An 18556-nucleotide genomic window follows, 5' to 3' on the forward strand; every position below is an offset into this window, starting at 1 on the left:
ATACGTCCTCACTGCGGCGAAAAAGAAACAAACAAAAAAAAAAAAATCACGTCAGAAAATTAGTCCAGCTTTTGTTCTTTCTTCCTGCTTCTGTGTAGGCTCTCAGTTGTCGACTGGACTGGGTTGCTTGACGCGAGGACGTTTCGCTTCAAGTCACAGAAGCTTCCTCAGCTAAAATTCTTGCTCTGGAAGTCTGACTTCTGTCTGACTGTTGTAGACACGAAAGAACAGAAGCCAACAAAAGCTGGAGTTTTAAACCTAGCCAGACCCCTCCTACTGAGAGGCAGACTGCTATAGGTTAGTGACTAAAAAATAGCTCTAATTAGCAACTATTGTGCTCTAGTTAGCACTCTCCTAATGACAGTGTGAGACACGCTTTATCCCCTGTTTACAATGGGGTACTCAGGTCAAAGGAGTTTCAGTCTTTTTGTTCATGGCAATGAGTCATTCACGTCATCAGGACAGTCATCAAGGGAGCCATCAAGAAAGGCATCCATCCCATCATTAGGAGTGACAGCTGCCCTGTCATTAGGAGAGTGCTAACTGACTCCTATTCAAAGCTGCAAAAAGTTTGTACCTGAGTTTTCAGAGGTGGTGTTTGTAGTTGCCATCTGCCACGCCGGTGTTTGCCAACCCGGACAGTGGGAATACCACCTCAACCGGCAACTTAGCCCCGCGACTGGACAGCAACAACGTCCGAGGCCCAACGTGGTGAATTCACTGAGGCCGCGCGCTGCGTCATTAGAGCCGCTCGTCACGAGTGCCGCTTCCCCGAGGCCTCGTGCAGCCACCGCGGATCCATCAGCGCGGAAACACCGAGGCCGCGCGGCACCAGCGCAGTGCAGATCCATCCCGGTGACAAACAACGCAGGCTGTTAACATCGGCGATCGACAAGCTGCTCATAAGCCGACCATGGGGCCTAAGAAGGTTCTGACAGCGGAGGAAGGTGACGATATTAAAAAATCTCTGGACTTTTTATCAGAGGAGATTTCTGTTGTGAAGCAGCAACAGAAATCAATCATGGATCTGGTGGAGGAGGTGAAGGCATTACGGCTCCAGAATGCCGAGAAAGACCGGCATCTGGTGCAGCTGGAAAATAGAGTGGCTGAATTGGAGCAGTACACCAGAATCAACGACGTCATCATCACAGGTCTTCACATCAAACCACGGTCCTACGCACGGGCGGTAACAGATGAGAGCGGAGGGGAGCCCAGTGAACAGGAGGTCAGCTCTGTGGAAAAACAGGTTGCTGATTTCCTCCTATCTAAAGGTATAGAAATGGATTTAAATAACATTGAAGCGTGCCACCCTCTGCCCCGGAGAAATGACGGTGATAAACGAACCGTCATCATGAGATTCATCAACAGAAAACACAAAACAGCACTGTTAAAACAAGGAAGAAAACTGAAAGGGACAAACGTATTCATCAATGAACATCTCACCAAACGGAATGCCGACATCGCCAGGAAAGCACGCTTCTTGAAGAAACAGGGAAAAATCCAGCACACATGGACTTCAAACTGTAAAATATTCATCAAACTGAACGGATCACCAGAACAAGCAAAAGTCATGGCAATAAGGAACATCGAGGAGCTGGACAAATATGAACAATAGTGTTTCTTAAAGCGAGGATCTGGACAGATATGACCAATAAGGTATGAGGACACAAACACATCACAACACCATGACACAGACCAGAGGAACCTATTCATCTACTACCTATTCATCTACATCTGGAGACAAGAAGGATATAACTCAAAGGATTGCTGATCATGGAAAAGTAGAACTGAGAACATTTAAATACACAGACCACAATGTACTGGACTTGGAGCACGATATAGACCCGGACAATAATTTCTTCTCAAATATCAATGACAGTTGTTGCTATTATACAGATGAACAGTTTAATCGGATCATTAAAACGGATAACAAATTATCAATAATCCATTTCAACAGCAGAAGTCTATATGCAAACTTTAACAACATTAAAGAATATTTAAGTCAGTTTAAAAAAATATTTAACATAATTGCTATATCAGAAACATGGATCAATGAAGATAAAGGAATGGATTTTGAACTGGATGGATATGAATTTAATTGTGTAAACAGAAAAAATAAGAGTGGAGGAGGAGTGGCTGTGTATGTGGATAAGAACATGGATTATAAAATAGTAGACAATATGACAACTGTGATTGATAACTTATTAGAATGTATAACTATTGAAATATGTGAAGAAAAAAGCAAAAATGTATTAGTCAGCTGTATATATAGAGCACCAGGATCTAGTATTGAAACATTCACTGACTGTATGGGAAAAATGTTCTCAAAAACTAATCAAAAAACTGTGTTCATTTGTGGTGACTTAAATATTGATCTGCTCAATCCAAATAAGCATAAAATAACAGATGAATTTATCAGTATAATGTACAGTATGAGTTTATATCCAAAAATCACCAGGCCAAGCAGAATTACATCCCATAGTGCCACCTTAATTGATAATATATTCAGCAATGATATTGAGAATAACACTGAGTGGATTATTAATCAATGACATTAGTGATCATCTACCAGTTTTCATCGTTTATAATAGAAACCATCGGCGGAATCAGCCAGAGGAGAAAATAAAATACAGGCGAGTGCGGACAGAGGAAAACATGAACACACTAAAGAAGGATTTACAGGAGCAAAACTGGGAAAAGGTATACAGTGAAAGTGATGTTGATAGTGCATATGAAACTTTTTTACAAATATTTACATCATTATATGATAAAAATTGTCCAATTAAACAAGACTACAGAAAACAAAAAATCCAAGCTCGACCATGGATGACGAAAGGGTTACGAAATGCATGTAATAAGAAAAATACACTGTATAGAGAATTCATAAAACTAAAGACTAAAGAGGCAGAAAATAGATATAAGAAATACAAAAATAGATTAACTAATATTATACGGGTATGTAGGAAGGAATATTATAGTAACATATTATATAATAACAAAAACAATATTAAAGGAATATGGGATATATTAAATAGCATTATCAAAAATGGTAATAAAAAACAGAGTTACCCTCAGTATTTCATTGATAATAATGTCAAGAAGGAAAATAAGGATGAGGTAGTCAACGGTTTTAATAATTTTTTTGTAAATATTGGACCAAGCTTGGCAGAAAAAATTCCCGATTCCCAACCTGAGGATTGGGATAATAATCTCATAGAAAGAAATCCCTGTTCAATGTTCCTCACAGCAGTGGATGGAAATGAAATTATAGACATTGTGAATAATTGTAAATATAAAACATCTACCGATTTAAATGAAATTGATATGGTGGTGGTAAAACAGGTCATTGAATGGATTGTAGAACCATTAACATACATCTGTAACTTATCATTTCAAACCGGTAAATTTCCCAATCAAATGAAAATAGCTAAGGTTGTGCCGCTGTATAAGACTGGGGATAGACACCACTTCACAAATTATAGACCTGTTTCTTTGCTTCCACAATTTTCCAAATTATTAGAAAAGTTATTCAATAATAGATTAGACAAATTCATAAATAAACATAAATTACTTACTGATAGTCAATATGGATTCAGAGCACATAGTTCAACATCACTTGCATTAATAGAATCAGTTGAGGAGATTACAAACGCCATAGACCACAAATTACATTCAGTTGGAATATTTATAGACCTTAAAAAGGCTTTTGATACAATCAATCATGACATATTAATCAGTAAACTTGAACAGTATGGGATTAGGGGGTTGGTGTTGCACTGGGTGAGAAGCTACTTAAGTAACAGAAAACAGTTTGTGAAGTTGGGGGAATATACATCATCATGCTTGGACAATGCTTGTGGCGTCCCACAGGGGTCAGTATTGGGTCCAAAACTGTTTCTAATTTATATAAATGATATTGTCAATGTTTCCAAAATATTAAAATTAGTATTATTTGCAGATGACACAAGCATTTTTTGTTCAGGGGGGGATTTGCAGGAGTTATTGAGGAGGATCAGTATAGAAATGGGAAAATTGAAAATATGGTTTGACAGAAATAAATTATCATTAAACTTAAGTAAAACAAAATACATGTTATTTGGCTATTGTAATACAGACATACAGGTTCAGTTACAAGTCGAGGGGGTAGATATTGAAAGGGTACATGAAAATAAGTTTCTGGGGGTGATAATAGATGATAAGATAAACTGGAAGACTCATATAAAACATATACAAAGTAAACTGTCAAGAAGCATTTCAGTTCTAAACAAAGCGAAACATATTCTGGACCACAACTCACTCCGCATTCTTTACTGCTCACTGGTTTTACCATATTTACAGTACTGTGCAGAGGTATGGGGTAATACTTATAAAGGTACAACACAATCACTATCAGTAATGCAGAAAAGAGCTATAAGAATTATTCATAATACTGGCTATAGAGATCATACAAATCCACTATTTTTACAATCCAAATTATTAAAATTCACAGACTTGGTTCATTTTCAAACAGTACAAATTGTGTATAAAGCAATAAACAATTTACTTCCAGCAAATATTAAAAATATGTTTTTTAACAGATCAGGGGATTACAGTCTGAGGGGAAAATTTAATTTAAAGCATCAGTGGGCACGAACAACATTAAAAGGTTTCTGTATTTCTGTCTGTGGGGTGAGGATGTGGAACAGATTGGGAGTGGGGCTCAAGCAATGTCCAAGCATGAACCAGTTCAAACAGCGGTACAAAAATATGTTTTTTTCTGGGTATAGGGAGGAGGAAGGGTAATGAGGGTTAGGGTGTTTTTGTTGTTTGCTTCGGCTTGTAAATATATAGTATTTTGTATGTAAGTAGGTATGTGTAGGTGTATATTTATGTTTGTGTATATATACGTGTATATATGTATATGTGTATATATGTGTATGTTGATGTGTATATGTATGTGTGTGTATATATATGTATATATATATATATTGATATCGGTTTAGGTGTGTAGGAATTTATGTGTATATGTGGCAAAGGGTATTACTGGTTGTGGGGAAGAAGGGGTAGGGATAAATAAGCTGATGCTTCACCCTACCCCTTTTCGGACATGTTGGGTACACAGTAGGAACTTTTTTGTTGTTGTCTTTACTGATCTATCTTGTAATTGTTGTTGTATCAAATGTTCGAAATAAACAGTTTTCATTCATTCATTCATTCATTCATTCATTCATTCAAGTTCGTGTTGGACTTTAGCGGCAGTGGAACACCAAAATGTACAACCCCAATTCCAGTGAAGTTGGGACGTTGTGTAAAATGTAAATAAAAACAGAATACAATGATTTGCAAATCCTCTTCAACCTATCTTCAATTAAATACACCACAAAGACAAGATATTTAATGTTCAAACTGATAAACTTTATTGTTTTTGTACAAATATTTGCTCATTTTGAAATGGATGCCTGCAACACGTTTCAAAAAAGCTGGGACAGTGGTATGTTTGTATGTACCTTTGTAGGTGGAATTCTTTCCCATTCTTGCTTGATGTATGACTTCAGTTGTTCAACAGTCCGGGGTCTCTGTTGTCGTATTTTGCGCTTCATAATGCACCACACATTTTCAATGGGCGACAGGTCTGGACTGCAGGCAGGCCAGTCTAGTACCCGCACTCTTTTACTACGAAGCCATGCTGTTGTAACGTGCAGAATGTGGCTAGGCATTGTCTTGCTGAATTAAGCAGGGACATCCCTGAAAAAGACGTTGCTTGGATGGCAGCATGTGTTGCTCCAAAACCTGGATGTACCTTTCAGCATTAATGGTGCCATCACAGAAGTGTAAGCTGCCCATGCCATGGGCACTAACACACCCCCATACCATCACAGATGCTGGCTTTTGAACTTTGCGCTGGTAACAATCCGGATGGTCTTTTTCCTCTTTTGTCCAGAGGACACAACGTCCATCATTTCCAAAAACAATTTGAAATGTGGACTCATCAGACCACAGCACACTTTTCCAGTTTGCATCTGTCCATTTCAAATGAGCTCGGGCCCAGAGAAGGCTGTGGCGTTTCTGGATGATGTTGATGTATGGCTTTCGCTTTGCATAGTAGAGTTTTAACTTGTAGATGTAGTGACGAACTGTGTTAACTGCCCATGGTTTTCTGAAGTCTTCCTGAGCCCACGTGGTAAGATCCTTTGCACAATGATGTCAGTTTTTAATGCAGTGCCACCTGAGGGATCGAAGGTCACGGGCATTCTATGTTCATTTTCGGCCTTGCCCCTTATGTGTAGAAAGTTCTCCAGATTCTCTGAATCTTCTGATTATGGACTGGAGATAATCCCCAAATTCCTTGAAAATGTTGAGAAATATTGTTCTTAAACTGTTAGAATATTTTTTTCATGCAGTTGTTCACAAAGTGGTGATCCTTGCCCCATGTTTGCTTGTGAACGGCTGAGCCTTTTGGGGCTTCTTTTATACCCAATCATGACACTCACCTTTTTCCAATTAACCTGTTCACCTGTGGAATGTTCCAAACAGGTGTTCTTTGAGCATTCATCAACTTTCCCAGTCTTTTGCTGCCCGTCCCAGCTTTTTTGAAATGTGTTGCAGGCACCCATTTCAAATGAGCAAATATTTGCAAAAAAAACAAAAAGTTTATCAGTTTGAACATTAAATATCTTGGATTGTGGTGTATTCAATTGAATATAGGTTGAAGAGGACTTGCAAATCATTGTATTCTGTTTTTATTTACATTTCACACAACGTTCCAACATCTTTGGAATTAGGTTGTATTTCAGAAGATGGTCTTGCAGTTTAAGAGCATGATTTCTTAAACCCACTCATTATCTAAGGCACGATCTCCCAATTTGAGGTCCGGGGGCCGTGTTTGGCCCGCTCTCAATTTGATTTGGCTTGACACATTGCCCAGTATGACATTTACAGGAAAGGAGTTATTATGCCCTAATAGTAGTCTTGTAAGGCTTGCTGCAGTTCTGTATCTGATCACAGTTTAACATGTAGCAATTGTGGGGTGCTGTGAAATTTCTGTGATGGTCAGCCATATTTTTTTGGCGGGGTGGGAGGGTGAACACTGCCATCTAGAGGCCTCAGTGAAAGTTGGGCATGTTTTCCAATCAGTACATGAAGAACATTCTGCAAGGTCTGTCTGGGGGCATTTTGTGATGTGTAAACACAGCATCAGGACTGATTTGTTACAGTTTTCTTTTGTCAGTTAAGTAAAAATTTTCTCTTTTCTTTACAAAGGTGGACAATACAGTTGATTTCTGCATAATTTTCCAAAGCCCTCCGCATGCATGTTCTGTTGGGAAAGTGTCTTTCCTTTGAATTATGTTATGCAAAAAGAAAGATGGATTTAATTTTTATTATCTCTGACTACTGCAAGGGGATTACAGAGAAGTGTTTGTTATATTGGAATTTAATTGTAGATTTCAAGTGTTAATTTTGTACAAAATACATTTTATGTACAAAGCAATACTCTGACTGTTGCCTTCCTACAATTGTGCTTTAATAGTAAAGTGCTGGTTCTTACTCTTCCCGCTCACAAGATTAATTTTGCTTTCTGTTCCATATGCCCATACCGGACTGGGTACGAGGGCTTTTGTCCACTCCACACCTTTCACTTGGAATAAATTGCAAGAGAAGTAGAAATTAACAGTGTTAATGTCACTGAGCGATCTTAAATCCACATTGAGAAGACTTTAGGCCAACTCCATAAAATGCACTTGTTTTTCGATTCTTTACCCAATTTTCCCTGTTGTCTTTATAACTACCCCCACTGAAAGTATGCCTTTTCTGCACTAAAAGGTTGTGAAACCTCCTGATTTGCTGTTCCTTACTTTTTAAATGCTCAGACATTTGAAAAGGATATGCTCGCTAAAGGACTACATTTCTCAGTGACCCCTAAACATATACCGACAGTAGATTACATCACTGCAGTAGAGTCAGCCATTAAACATAACAGTCTGTCAGAGTTAGAAGCTGGGGACCTCCGACTAAGAGTCACAGCAGTGCTGAACAGTGCTAATCCTCCTCCATCCAACATCACAGGAGAAGAACAGAAAGCTTTGTCAGCACTGCAGAAGGACCAAAGCATCCTCATCCTGCCAGCGGATAAAGGCAGATGCACGGTGGTCCTGAACACATCGGACTACGATGCCAAGATCAACAACTTGCTCAGTAACTCCAATACATACGAGCAGCTGAAGAGAGACCCCACAAGCAGCTATAAGAAGAAAATCATCATCTACTTCCAAAACCTGGAGAAAAAGGGACTCATCGACAGGCAGGCGCACTACAGACTGTACACTGGGGACGCCACTCCATGTATGTATGGGCTGCCCAAAATCCACAAATAGGACGTGCCACTCGGGCCTATTGTATGTAGCACAGATTCCATCACTTACAATTTGGCCAAGCACCTCAAGTGGATTCTGGCTCCTCTAGTGGGTAACTCAGACCACCATGTGGAGAACACACAACATTTTGTGAACAAGATCAAGGACCTTCAGCTGGAGACAGATGAAAATATGGTGTCATTTGATGTGACATCGTTGTTCACCTGCATCCCCACTGCTGAGGCCATCTCAGCTGTGAGGCAGAGACTGCTGGAGCATGCGTCTCTACTTGAAAGAACCAAACTTACACCAGCCCACATCTGCCAAATCTTGGAGATCTGTCTTAACACCACGTACTTTCAGTTTAGGGGGAATTACTACAGGTAGATCCATGGTTGTGTGATGGGGTCTCTGGTATCCCCCATTGTGGCCAATATGTACATGGAGCTAGTGAAGAAGAGAGCCTTGGCATCCTTCACGGGCATCTCTCCCAGTCACTGGTTCAGATAGGTCTATGACACATGGGTTAAAATCAAGCAACAGGAAGTGGAGGCCTTTACAGAACACATCAACTCGGTGGACTCCAATATAAAGTTTACACATGAGGATGCCAGAAACAACCATTTAGCCTTCTTGGACTGTGATGTTACAATTGGAGAGAACAGGCAGCTCCAGACAGGGGTTTACAGAAAACCCACTCACACTGACCAATATCTGCTCTTTGGCTCAAACCACCCCCTTGAACACAAGCTCACGGTGATCAGGACTCTTCAACACAGAGCCCCACAGGTGCCCACTGTTGTGTGTCGCCCTGGTATCTGCTCCTCTGCTCGCTCGCTCTCTCTTCCAGGTGGCATTCCTTGTGGAGCTGATGAGCACACCTGCCTACAATCAACCTGCCTCCATAAAAACCCTGGTCCAACAGCTCATCGGCGCCAGAAACTCAGTGTTCATGACCTGGTACCTGGCCTCTATTTCTGAATAGAAGCTTACTGTTTGCGTTCCGTCGCAGTTATTTCTGGACTCTGTTTTGCTATCTGCTGGTCTTTGACACCTATACTATTTTTGGTTCTGAGCAATTGTAAACTGCCACCCTCATACAGTTTCTTCTCCTCTGTAGTGACACCGCTCTCCGTCAGCTCCACTGAGGGCCACCTGGACCACAGACCACGCACAACTCCACACCTTGGAACTCCACCTGCACACCGGATCCACTTGGGCTGCGACCACCGGTTTCCACCGCAACGCGGGCCGGGTCTCCACTCTGCTAACCTCCAAAGCAGTATTCACCATTCACACAGCATTTGTTCTTGTACCATCCTTGTACAATAAATCTGGTTTTCTTTATCCATTCAGCCTCCCTGCATTGAAGTCTAACCCTGGTATTTGGGGATCAAATCCATAACACCCACAGCTACAGACGGAAGGGCTAAAGAACAACAATATGTCCGGAAAGCCCTCACAGTATGTGGGTACCCATGATGGCCCCTGGATAAAGTGCAGAAGTCCCAAAGAACAAAGAGACCAGACAGACAGGAGACAGAGCCAGGAAGAAGTGGAGTGTCTCTCCCTTATTTAGCAGGAGTAGGGGAGAAACTACAGAGGAGCTTCAGACAGCACAAAATCTCAGTTTACTTTAAACCTGTTAACACCTTGAGACAGAAATTAGTTCACCCAAAGGACAGGATCCCAAGTTACAAACAGAGCAATGTAGTGTATTCTATCAGCTGTCAGGAAAACTACATAGGCGAGACTAAGCAGTCGTTACACAAAAGGCTATACCAGCACAGCAGAGAGGGTGTCGGTGGACCTCAGCCTGTAGCTCATCTCCACCTTGAAGACACTAACCACACGTTTGAGGACAAGGGAGTTCAAATCTCAGCCAGAGAAAAGAAATGGTTTGAGACAGGAGTGAAGGAGACATTGTATGTGAAACAGCTGAAACCCAGCCTTAACCGGGGAGGGGGACCGAGACACACATTGTCCCACGTTTACAATGGGGTACTCAGGTCTAAGCAGTTTCGGTCTTTTGTTCAACGTAATGAGTCATTCACTTCATCAGGAGAGCCGTCAGTCCCATTGTTAGGAGGGAGCTAACTAGAGCAAAAAAGGTGCTAATTAGAGCAATTGTTTAGTCACTAGCCAATCGCAGTCTGCCTCTCAGTAGGAGGGGTCTGGTTAGGTTTAAAACTCCAGCTTTTGTTTCTTCTGTTATTCTTCTCTACAAAAGTCAAGACAGAAGTCAGACTACCAGAGCAAGAATTTTTCCTGAGGAAGCTTCTGGGATTTGAAGCAAAACGTCCTCGCGTCAAGGAACCCAGTCCAGTCGAAGATTCAAGCTTCCCTACTACGGAAACCACCCGGACAACTGAGAGCCTTCACAGAAACACTGTTCACCTGTGGAATGTTCCAAACGTGTTCTTTGACCATTCATCAACTTTCCCAGTCTTTTGTTGCCCCTGTCCCAACTTTTCTGAAATGTGTTGCAGGCTTCCATTTCAAAATGAGCAAATATTTGCACAAAAACAAATAAGTCTATCAGTCTGAACATTAAATATCTTGTCTTTGTGGCGTATTCAATTGAATATAGGTTGAAGAGGATTTACAAATCATTGTATTCTGTTTTTATTTACATTTCACACAACGTCCCACCTTCATTGGAATTGGGGTTGTAAGTCCCTTTTCTGTTTATAAATTAATAAAATACCAAATGACAAGGATCTGTTTTTGCCATTATATAAAACAAATAATGAATGCTTTTACATTCTTTCAATGGAAGGAATATTTAATTCAGTGAAAGCTGGAACATACCATTCAACTCGGCTTCGCCTTGTTGAAATATTTGTACCACTGAACTCAAACATTCATTATTTGTATAACATCTCATTTCTGACCAAATGCCAGGTGAAATAAATCAAGTGGAACAGGTTATTCTCATCACAAATAATATTCCAATAGGGAGAAGGATTAAAGGACAAACCAACAAACCAACTTTGTGCTACAATTTTAGCTTCATTTCACTCCCCAGCTGTTCATTTCAAATGTGATTTTTACATTACGGTTGAGTGCCTAAAAAGGATCACAACTGAGTTCAGTTTACACACTTACACAATGTACACAGATGTTCACGCGCTTTGATTTTCTCAATAACCTGACAAAACTGAATTCTCCAGGTTATAAAATATCATTACTCAGGTTCCAACTGGCTACTCTAACATCCATCTTTTTTAAGTGTTTTAAATTGAAGAGAACAAAGTAAATGTTCCTCCTAACCACGTTAAAATGTAGGTAATAAAAAATATGAATTAAAAGACAAAGGAAAGTGTTGCCCTGGGTATACTCTATAACTACAATCTCAAATTTAGCACTCCCAAAACATCTCATTAGCTGAGATGACTGGTTTTCTTGGGCTTCTTAATTGCAAATCAAACCTCCCCCAAAGCAAACTACATCTTAAACAATAGCTCCACGAAGCCCCTCAAACACTCATGCATGCAGAAATGGCATGCTTTTTACTACAGAGATCTTTATGGCTGCATTAGCTTTAAGCAGGAAGCGCCATGAAATGGTTAGCATGGGAATCTTCAGCATTACATTAGACTGTAGTTTATGAAGTCAGCTTTGATTAGTTCATATTCAGTGAACAAAGCAGGATTCAGGTGTCAAGAACTTTATGGTTTTACAGGATTTCGAAATGCTCATGGAAACGTTCCAGATAAAGGATCTACATTTTAACCAAGAATGCACTCAGGTACTGGCCAATGAATAAGCTATTGTAATATGAAATATTGTATCCACTACACTTCAAGTAATAACGTGACGAGGATTAAAAATTAAGACTGAACATTCCTTGGCTGTAAAATGCAGTGAGTCAATAGATAAATTACCCATCTTCTCCAGTCTATTAAAACAATTACTCAAACAATAAATGCAATCATCTAACGAATTTCCAAATGAGCATACAGTCCAAAAAAAGAGCATACAATCCAACTGACTAAATTCAATGCACTGCTTGATCCAAAAACCAGGTTTAGCCAAGGTGTATGTAAAGCCATGTGCTTAACTGTAACTTACACCCCTGTCACACCTTGACACTTTAGCCACCGTATGACGACCATATTCAAAAACACTGACTTACGGTGGCTAATATGTTATGGGTAAGTTTTGTGTATGTTAAGAGCATGTTGAAGCGTGCAGATATACCTTGTAATACAGCGAGCACTTAGAAAAATTTTTGTGCATCCTGAAATTTTTCAACACGTCAGCATATGACTTCTTTAGCCCTTCCGTCTGCCCACAACTGCAGACGGAAGGACTAAAGAACAACAACTTGTCCGGAAAGCCCTCACAGTATGTGGGTACCCACAATGGTCCCTGGACAAAGTGCAGAAGTCCCAGAGAACAAAGAGACCAGATAGACAGGAGACGGAGACAAGAAGAAGAGGAGTGTCTCTCCCTTATTTAGCAGGAGTAGGGGAAAAACTAGAGGATCTTCAGACAGCACAAAATCCCAGTTTACTTTAAACCGGTTAACACTTTGAGACAGAAATTAGTTCACCCTAAGGACAGGATCCCTAGTTACAAACACAGCAATGTAGTGTATTCTATCAGATGTCAGGAAAACTGTAACGAACACTACATAGGTGAGACTAAGCAACCTTTACACAAAAGGCTATACCAGCACCGCAGAGAGGGTGCCAGTGGACCTCAGTCTGCAGTTCATCTCCACCTTAAAGACACTAACCACACATTTGAGGACAAGGAAGTTAAAATCTTAGCCAGAGAGAAGAAATGGTTTGAGAGAGGGGTCAAGGAGGCATTCTATGTGAAACAGTTGAAACCCAGCCTTAACTGCGGAGGGAGTCTGAGACACGCTTTGTCCCCTGTTTACAATGGGGTACTCAGGTCAAAGCAGTTTCAGTCTTTTGTTCATGGTAATGAGTCATTCACGTCATCAGGAGCATCGTCAAGGGAGCCATCAGAAGAGGCGTCCGTCCCATCATATATATATATATATATATATATATATATATATATATATATATATATATATAAAATTGATTAATCAAATACAAACAAAATCCTGAAATATATTTACACATAAAAATAAATAACAGTGGCTTATGTAAATTAAGTACAGTTGTATGCAAAAGTTTGGGTACGCCTGATAATTTTCATGATTTTTCTTCATAAATCATTGGTTGTCTGGATCAGAAATTTCAGTTAAATATATCGTATAGCAGACGAACACACTGATATTTGAGATGTGAAATGAAGTTTCTAGTATTGACAGAAAGTGTGCAATAATTATTTAAACAAAATTGAGCAGGTGCCTTTAATTTGGGCACCCTTGTTATTGATTTGAATACATTTAGCACTAATTATTGGAACACAAAATTGGTTTGGTAAGCTCACTGACCCTTGACCTCCTTACATAGATGAAGCCAATCATAAGAAAGGGTATTTATGGTGGCCATTTACAAATGTTTCCCCTCTTTGCATCTCTTCTAATGAGTGGCAACATGGGAGCCTCTAAACAACTCTCAAATGACCTGAAAACAAAGAATGTTCAACATCATGGTTTAGGGGAAGGATACAAAAAGCTATCTCAGAGATTTCAGCTGTCAGTTTCCACTGTGAGGAACATAGTGAGGAAATGGAAGACCGCAGGCACAGTACTAGATAAGGCCTGAAGTGGCAGGCCAAGAAATATCTCATAAGCTGAAGCAAAGAATGGTGAGAACAGTTAGTCAACCCACAGACCTGTTCCAAAGACCTACACCATAATCTTGCTGCAGACAGTGTGTCTGTGCATCGTTCAACTATACAGCACACTTTGCACAAAGAGATGCTGTATGATGCTGTAACACAGAGGAAGCCTTTTCTGTATACACGCCACAAACAGAGTCATTTGAGGTATGCTAAAGTACATTTGGACAAGCCAGCTTCATTTTCGAATAAGGTGCTGTGGACTGATGAAACTAAAATTGAGTTATTTGGACACAACAAGTGGCGGTATGCATGGCTGAAAAAGAACATAGCATGCCAAGAAAACACTTACTACCTACCTACAGTAAAATTTGGAGGTAGCTCCATCATGCTGTGGGGCTGTGTGGCCAGTGTAGGTACTGGGAATCTTGTTAAAGTTGAAGGTCACATGGATTCCAGTCAATATCAGCAGATTCTTGAGAACAATGTTTATGAATCAATGACAAAGTTGAAGTTGCGCCAGGGCTGGATTTTTCAACAAGACAATGACCCTAAACACTGCTCAAAATCTACTAAGGCATTCATGCAGAGGAACAAGTACAACATTCTGGAATGGCCATCTCAGTCCCGAGACCTGAATATTATTGAAAATCTGTGGTGTAATTTTAAGCGGGCTGTCCATGCTCGGAATCCAGCAAACCTGACTGAACTGGAGATGTTTTGTAAAGACGAATGGTCCAAAATACCTTCAACCAGAATCCAGACTCTCATTGGAAGCTACAAGAAGCATTTAGAGACTGTTATTTCTGCAAAAGGAGGCTCTACTAAATATTGATGTATTTTTTCTGTTGGGGTGCCCAAATTTAGGCACCTGCCTAATTTTGTTTAAAGAATTATTGCACACTTTCTGTAAATCCTATAAACTTCATTTCACTTCTCAAATATCACTGTTTGTGTGCTATATGATAATATTTAACTGAAATTGCTGATCCAAATAACCAATGATTTATAAAGGAAAATCATGGAAATCACCAGGGGTGCCCAAACTTTTACATACAACTGTATATAATAATAATAATAATAATAATAATAATAATAAAAAATATGGAGCAACCAAACAATTACAGCCCTGGGCCCCCACCTGGAGCCAGGCCTGGATGGAAGGCCTGTCAGCGAACACCTGGTGGCTGGGCTTGCCACAGAGCCCGGTTGGGCACAGCCCAAAAAGGCGACATGGACCTTCCATCTCCACCCTGTGGGCTCACCACCTGCAGGGGGAACCACTGGTGTGGGGTGCGCTGTAGGGGGAGGAACAGGAGCTTGTGCAGGAGGTAGAATACCAGTTAGCTCTGGTGAGCCTCGCCTCCATGCACAGCCTGGGCTGTGGAACCACTCTCCTTGATAAAGGTTGGACCTTATTCTTTTGTGGAGTTGCCCAGGGTGTGATGCACCGGGCGGGTGTGGGGATACTCACGAGCCCTCGGCTGAGCCCCGCTACGTTGGAGTTTACCCCGGTAGATGAAAGGGTCCCCTCCCTGCGCCTTGGGGTGGCTGAGGGGAAAACTCTGACTGTTTGTGCATATGCACCGAACAGCAGTTTGGAGTATTCGGCCTTCTTGGAGTCCCTAAATGGAGATCTGTACGGGGCTCCCATGAGCCTCCATTGTTCTGCTGCGGTACTTCAATGCACATGTAGGCAATAACAGACACACCTGAAGAGGCATAATTGGGAGGAATGACCTCCCCGATCTAAACCAGAATGGTTGTTTGTTATTGGACAAATGTGCTAGTCATGGACTGTCCATAACAAACACCATGTTCAAACATAAGGATGCTCATAAGTGTACATGGTACCAGAGATCAGATGATATGTATCATATGATCTGAGGCCGCATGTTCTGGACACTCAGGTGAAGTGAGGAACAGAGCCGACAACTGATCACCATCTAGTGGTGAGTTGCATCAGAGGGTAGGGCATGACTTTGGACAGACAAGGTAAGCCCAAACAGATAGTGCGGGTGAACTGGGAATGTCTGAAGGAGTCCACTGTCTGACAGTTCTTCAACTTACACCTCCGGCGGAGCTTTTCTAACATCCCTGTGGAGATTGGGGGCATTGTACCAGAATGGACAATGATCAAAGCATCCATTGCTGAAGCGGAGAGCTGTGGCCTGAAGGTTGTATGTGCCTCAAGGAGCAGCAACCCCCGAACACCGTGGTGGAAGGGAAACGCAGTCTTCCGACTGAGGAAGGAGTCCTTCCAGGATGTTACCTTTGAGGACTCCCGAGGCAGTTGAAAGGTACTGACAGGCCCGAAGGGCGGCAGCCTCTGCCGTGGGGGAGGCAAAGCAATGGGTGTGGGAGGAGTTCGGAGTAACCATGGAGAAGGACTTTTGGTCAGCACCAAGGTGCTTCAGGTGGGCCGTGAGGCACCTCAGGAGGGGAAAATGGGGAACCATCCAAGCTGTGTACAGTAAGAATGGGACTTTGTTGACCTCAACTGAGGATGTAATCTGGCACTGGAAGGAACACTATGAGGAACTCCTGCATCAGACTGGAGCACCCTCTGTAGTAGGGGCAGAACTGGACACTGATGGGGGATTATTATCAATTTCCATAGTGGAAGTCACTGAGGTAGTCAAACTCTGCAGTGGCAAAGCCCCGGGGGTTGATGAGATCCGTCCAGAAATGCTGAAGGCTCTGGGTGTGGAGGGACTGTCTTGGATGAGACACCTCTAAATCTCTAAATCTGAGGCCATGGTTCTCAGCCAGCAGGAAACCGATGGATTGCCTACTCCGTGCAGGGAATGCAGTCTTTCCCCAAGTAAAGGAGTTCAAGTAGCTCGGGGTTTTGTTCATGAATGAGGGGACAATGGAGTGCGAGATTGGCCGGAAAAATCGGCGCAGCAGGGGTGGTATTGCATTCGCTTTACCGTACCATTGTGACAAAAAGAGAGGTGAGCCAAAAGGTGAAGCTCTCGATCTACTGGTCAGTCTTCATTCCTACTCTCACCTATGGTCATGAGGGGTGGGTCATAACCATAAGAACTAGATTGTGGATACAAGCAGATGAACTGGGCTTCCTTAGAAGGGTTGCTGGTGTCTCCCTTAGAGATAGGCTGAGAAGCTCGGTCATCCGTGGGGAGCTGGGAGTACAGCCGCTACTTCTTTGCATTGAAAGGAGCCGGCTGAGGTGATTCTGGCATCTGGTAAGGATGCCCCTGGGCATGTCCCTAAGGAGGTGTTCCAGGTACTTCCATCTGGGAGGAGACCCCAGGGAAGGATTAGGTGGAGAGATTATATAGCGACACTGGTCTGGGAATGCCTCAGGATCCCCCAGTCAGAGGTGGTCAATGTGGCCTGGGAAGGGAAGTCTAGGGACCCCTGCTGGAGCTGTTGCCCCCACAACCCGATCCCCAATAAGCGGGTGAAGAAGAGATGAACAATTACAGGTCCAATTTTATGATAAAACAAGTTAATCTTGAGACATTATTGGAATCAATCATAGATAGAGCAAACATACCTGGCTGAGGAGCTGAATGGTTGTCGTGTTCTGTCATCACAGCTGAAACTACCAGGTCCTCCACTTTTCCTCACACAGGGGCTCCTCCACAGTAACGGCAGAGCGAACGTTATGGTCTGAGCTCTCACCTATTTCGTTCGGAGACTTTTGTCACTCGGGAATGAGTGAAAAGTTGTGGTACGGCTGTGTTTGTTTGTTGGAATTGCATAGCAGCACAGAGCAATGACACAGTGAAGTCGCTTCAGCCAATGTTGACAACTGACCAGAAGAGAGAATGCACAGCTAACTTTTATTTCCGCCTAAGAAACCCGGAAGCGTGAAAATCCCCAATTACTCAGCTTTGCCTCTGTGTGGAGAGAAGATGCCGCGCGACACCGTGTGCACGCTGGATGACATGCTCGTCAGTACTTAAGTGTTCCACCTGCCAAACAAAAGGGTTCTGCCTGCGGTGGAAATGCAAATCAAGCAAGCCTTAACCGTCCGACACGTACAATACCGCACAGTACCGACCCGAACTACTCAGTGGAAATGGGGCTGTCAGTATACGCTGGTTAAATCATCAAGGTGTGAGACCTGCATTAATTTATTCAACGTATGCCAGTGTTTTTACTACAGTTGGCATACACAGGCTACATCATCAAGGTGTGACAGGGACTTTACAGCTGGATGCCTCCCAGAGGCGCAATGGAAAGATACAAGTGGGTGCAGATTAAAGTTTAAGTGACATTTGATAAACCAAGAAGCTTGGAAGAAGAACTGGTACAGCAGGCAGGAATATGCACATTCCTACTGTTGTTTCAATGTTGAGCTGCTCTCTCGTTCTGTTAAGATACCATAATACAGACTCCGACTTCATGTTCTGTCATCACCTGTAAAACACAGCGACCCAGCAGACACGAATGAAACACCTTCATAGCATGATTACTCAAAAACCACTAAAGCAAGGGGGACTACACTCAGTGCTTATCTAGTTTGATGCTGCTTCTGTGCTGAC

General features: G+C 41.9%; 1 protein-coding gene across 1 annotated transcript in view; it reads right to left on the bottom strand.

The window, feature by feature from the left end:
* The window catches only part of rabgap1l (RAB GTPase activating protein 1-like), a 422326-nt gene that overhangs the window by 379190 nt on the left and 24580 nt on the right, over positions 1-18556 (bottom strand).

Source organism: Thalassophryne amazonica, chromosome 10 (genome assembly GCF_902500255.1).
Source record: "Thalassophryne amazonica chromosome 10, fThaAma1.1, whole genome shotgun sequence".
NCBI lineage: Eukaryota > Metazoa > Chordata > Actinopteri > Batrachoidiformes > Batrachoididae > Thalassophryne > Thalassophryne amazonica.